This window comes from Melospiza melodia, chromosome 17, assembly GCF_035770615.1.
Source record: "Melospiza melodia melodia isolate bMelMel2 chromosome 17, bMelMel2.pri, whole genome shotgun sequence".
In the NCBI taxonomy this organism is placed as follows: domain Eukaryota; kingdom Metazoa; phylum Chordata; class Aves; order Passeriformes; family Passerellidae; genus Melospiza; species Melospiza melodia.
This window is the reverse complement of record NC_086210.1, coordinates 9,393,807-9,398,978: the sequence shown is the minus strand read 5'-3', so window position 1 is coordinate 9,398,978 and position 5,172 is coordinate 9,393,807. Positions and strand designations below refer to the sequence as shown.

General features: G+C 48.9%; 1 pseudogene; it reads right to left on the bottom strand.

The window, feature by feature from the left end:
* Positions 1 to 1,898: 1,898 nt before the first annotated feature.
* Positions 1,899 to 4,303, bottom strand: LOC134425969 (cTAGE family member 2-like; annotated as a pseudogene).
* Between the last annotated feature and the right edge of the window lie 869 nt (positions 4,304 to 5,172).

Here is a 5,172-nt window from a genome sequence, read left to right as displayed (position 1 = left end):
CGCCCTGCGAGTACCAGCCTCCTACCTGTTTCCCACTCTCCTAGTTCATTTTTCACTGTCAAGTACAAAGTCTCTGTACTTCTGTCTCTTGGAGGTACTGGTGAATGTCTTCTGCATACTCCTCCACAGTCAGAGTTACAACAGCTTCCATGTGATCTCTGGCTGGGATTGGAAGGATTTTCAAGGACAGTGGGAATATATTGTTCTATTCAGGAAACTGGATGCTAGACACATGTTGTTTGCAGCTTATATGGACTGCAAATGGTAAAACACTCTGCAAGCATTTACCCAGTGCTTCCATTACTCAGACAGCCTTGGTATTAGCTTGTCCTAGCTTGTGGATCTTCTTAGTTCTTCCACTCATCTGATTCAGAGGTCTAGTTTTACTACAATACGTTCACAGCAAGAATAGTAAAGAAACTGGAGTCCATACTGAGGTTCAGGTTACTGATTTTGTGTCAATGCTGGCAACAGCACAGCCCTGCAGAGCTGAACTCTCAGAGAGAAGTCTGGGTGGCTTCTGTAGCAGTACCTGAAATCAGTTCACTTGGGAGCTCCAAGTCCACCCTCTGCCTGCCTGGGCATGTCCCACTTTGTGCATTTGGGCCCCTACCTTCTGTCTAGGCAGTTCACAGATGTCTAAGGAAGTACCTAAATGCCTCCTAACCTTCCTGGGTGAACCATCAGGCATGTTCAGAATATGTCCGACACGCTGGACCAGGAAAATATAGAAGTAATTATTTACATTCAGAAGCAATTATTCACCATCCTTGTGGCAGCCAACCAGTTTGATCACCATCCTAGATACTCCCCTCCTTGAAGAGACTGAGTCTATAGCTCCTGGTGACAAATCCCTCTGGCTTGAGGTTAGATGTCTGAAGCTTTTCCACAGGAAATCACAAACAATTCACATTTTTTGAGTTAACATTCGTTGTTTCACCCTCTTGCTGCTTCTTGGCTGTTTTCTTTCCTCCAGGAACTTCACTGATGGGCACAGGGCTGACAGGTGGGAGAGGTTAAGCTCAGCAGGCTCAAGTGGAAAGAGTTAAATGGCTTCAGCTGGACCATGTGTGCCTCTGGGAAAAGAATCTGATTGAGTCAAGCTAAAAGTGCTCTCGCTGGGAGTATTGGGTGGTCAGGGCTCCAAGTGCTTGACTGAACCACTGTTGTGAGGAGCAAAGGTGGGCAGGGCTCATCTTCATCCACAAAGTCACTACAGGGTGGACTCAGCAGGTTTCTTTGTTTTCTCCACATCACTGAGATTTGTGAAATGTTTGCATCCAGGCCCCTTATTTCCTATTCCTTGTTCTGCCTGATTCACACATGATGCATTTTATTGTGGTGGACACCAGCCATGAGGTGGCTTTCCACAGCAGCTGGACTACTTCACAAAGAGAGAGAAGGATTTGTGCTACCACAGGGAAAACAAAGGAGGAAAGTGCACCTCTATCTGCTAACAAAGAGAGTGATTACCCATAAAGTCTTAGACTCTCCTTTAAGGACTACAAGTCATACATATTTACATAATCTGTATTTCATTAGCATCTAGAGTTCCTAACAGGGTTGGTCTCTAATATTCTAGTCAAGGTATTCATTTGTTGAGGGTCAGTCCCTAAGAGTTCACAATTTAAAAAAGAAAACACAGCAGTCAGGGAAGGACGGAGGTCTTACAATGTATATGTGTTCAAACCATTATCCCTTTTCCACTTTGTGTGACTTTCACTTATATTTATATGGCTTTGTCTCTCCCATTTTGTGGTGAGCTGAAGGGCTCTGTACACACCAGAACAACCAAACTTTTTCTAATATCTACCATCATGCAGGTATTATTTCTGAAGGGCATTAAAATGATACTCATGACATACTGAAACTGTTCTTTGTGTCAACATAAGCAGACTCTAAATGGGGTGCATAAACTGAGCCATGTTACATTTTGCATTTGAAAGATTTACGGTGCTAAGCATGCAAACTATCCCAGATCTGCAAAGAGCACTAAAATTAGGTTCTGTTCTTGGACTATGTTCTGAAGATGTCTGCCCATCTGTTTTATCAAAAGACTGAACATTGTAAGCTCATAGTTTTGCTGGTCCAGAAAGTCTTCCAGTATTTGGAGGATTAGGGAAAAATCTTCCTTGTCTTTGAGCTGGATGAGCTGGATCAGCATAAGCCTCACCTGGTGGAGACAGAATTATCCTGTGTTCTCTTTCCCAAGGAGGAGACAGGGATCCAGTATCTGATGGTGGTCTGTGGGGATCAGTTAATCTATCAGAATCCAGCTCTCCTCTTTCACTTCCAGCTTCATACATGGCAGCTGGTCCTCTGGATCCTCTTCCTCCTCCTCCACCTGGAAACATAGGTGAAAGCCTTAAAGGACCTTCCAATAAAGTTGGAGCAGTTTCAGCTGCTCGGGCTGTCAGCCAATTATCATGAGCTTTTTTCTCATGTGAAGTAATCTGATTCTCATAAGAACGAATGGTTCTCTCCAGCTCTTCTTCCAGGTCCTTTGCTTGCTCTCTGTAGCTGTTAAGTTTTTCAGCAGCATGAATAATTTTTTCATCTACTTTAGAAAGCTTTTCTTCCTTCTGTGGACTCTCCCTCTCTTCTACTGTCAACTTCCTGTGTAGTTTCATTTCATTTTCTTGATAAAGCTCAGTCATTACTTTAAGTTTCTGCTGAAGCTTATGAACTTCGCTTTCAAAAGATTCATTCTCAGACTGCAAGGAAGCTTGCTGGCTTTGGAGCGTTTCTATGCATTCCATAAGTTCTTCTTTAGCTTTATTTTCATCAGACACTTTTGAATGCACTTGGTCTCTTTCTGCTTCCATGGTCTTTAAACAAGCATTTAACTTTGCAGCATAGATCAATTTTTTTACTGTTCATTTTTGTTCATCATCTAAGTGCTCTCCATTCTCTGTTTCCCCCTTTATATCTGTGTCCCAGTGGTTGTCTTCAGTGTCACCATCTTCCTGTATTGCTGAACTCCAGTCTTTCATGTTCAGTATATATTGTGTCAGTGACTTGATTTGGCTCTCTATTTTTCAAAACTTCTTCTACATCTGTTTTAGAAGACTCAAACATCTTTGTTTCTTCATTTAGTTCACTAAATTGTTCACCCCATCCTTCAGCTTCTTGTAAAAGCTGTTTCTCACTTTCCTGGAGATGGCTGTTTTCATCTACTGCATCTTGAACAGATGTCTTGAGTCTCTCAGTACTAATCTGATACACTTTTAGGGTGGACTTGGCCTCATCAATTTGTGACTGGATAGATTTTCTTCATTCTCTGAAGACTCCACTTTCTCCTGAATTTCAGCCACCAAGGTATCATTTCCCGACTGCTTCGATTTTTCTTCTTCCAGTTCGTGAGGGGGGTTTGTTCCTTGACCCAAACAGGAGGACTGCGGTGGCTACCCTTATATGCCCTCACTCCCTCTTCCTCTGTATCAGAAGAGCCAGAATAAGAATCGGGATCAGCAGCGGACCGCTTAGGAAAACACTCATCCCAGTCCGAGTCCAAATCAGTCCCAGAACTCAACTGACTGGTGACTTCCAGGTTCCCGAACCTTCCTTCTGCCTTAGCCCCGGGCCACTCTCTGCCTCTAAGCTCGCCCCGCCTCCTGCTGTAATGCGGTCTCCGACTGAACACACTCAGAGCAACGTCAGCTTTCCCTCCGTGCTCCTTCCCTCTGTAGTGCCCGCGCATGCCTGTGTTAACTTGCAGCCCTCCAGTATCTCCGCCGATCGCGGCCGCGGCCGCGTCTGTGTTCTCCCCTTTCAAGGGCTCGCCACTCCGCGGGCGCGCAGGGCAGAGGCCCCGCCCAGGCCCCCTCAGAGCGGCGCCCCCCCCCTTTTCGGGGGCCGGCCCCTCCGCAGCATGCAGGGCGGAGGCCCCGCCCAGGCTCCCTCGGAGCCCGAATCAATGGCAGCCCCGCTCCGCGGTCCCAGCTTATCGGCTGGGCTCCGCGCCCTTGGGCTAACGGCCCCGCACGGCACTTCTGAATCAACGGCTGCCGCTCGGGCTTCCTCCAGCAGCCCGTCCCAAAATGATCTTTTTTTCTCTACCCGGGGGTGTTCCCGCGGCTGCAAATTACCACCCTCTGTGGACTCATAATCACCCACATCCTGATGGGGCCCATCCCGCAAGCAGTCCTGGGCGGCCCCCAACTCTCCCCTCTCCTGCCCAAGAGCCTGCATAACACTGTCCCATAATTTAAAAATGACCTTAAAAAGTGACTCCATTCTCTCCCTCACTGGTCCCTCGGCGTGAGCCCTCCTCTTTCGCTAGCCTGGTGTGAGCCTTTCTCATGCGCCAATCATGACGCGAGCCTTACTCTTCCGTCGGCTGCAGCGAGAGCTCTTCTCCTTCGCCGATTCTCCGGCGTGAGCCTTCCTCCTTCGTCAGTCCTCTGGCGCAAGACCTCCTCCTCCGCCAGTCCCTAGCGTGAGCCTTCCTCTTTTGCCGAGCTCCCAATGGGAGATTTTCCCCCTTTTGTTGGTCCTCCGGGAGTGTCCTCCCCGTCGGAGACAGTCCCGCTGCTCCGGTTGCCATTCCCTCGCCCAGGCGATTCCCGCTCCCGGGTTCAATCCCGGGTTCCCAGCACCACTTGTTGCCGCCACTACAGGGGCTATAGTGTGGTGTCCCGGGTCGAGCACGGCTCTGTGGCAGCACCCCTGCCACATGGACCAAGACACGCTGACACCAATGTGGTGGACAGTGAAATGGCCTTTGCTAACTGCCAACAGGGGTAATTTCTAACAGGGGGGAATGGCAGGGCAACAGTAAAGGGAGAGGGGTAGGCGTAATATCGCGAGATCTCCCAGATAACACGATATCTTAAGCCCACAACAGAGAGGCTGTGTGACATCCCAGCAGGGCTGTGTCAGGTCACTGGGTTGGTCACTTCGCCCCAGCTCCCCCTCACAGTTTCTCCCAAGAAGTCCAATGCTGTTCATGCCCAGCAGGGTCCCTGTCCCCCGGGATTCCCCTGGCCCACCTGGAGCCACAGCCTCCACCAAAGGATGTTCCACAGGATCCACCCCAGAGCCTGACATGGGGACAAGGGGCCAGGGCTGTGTGACCAGGACATCAAGGACGTGGATTATCCTGGTCACTGAGACCTGTTTTGGGTTGGCCAGGGCAGGAAAGATGTCTGGCAGCTGGAGCAGGGTCTGGGA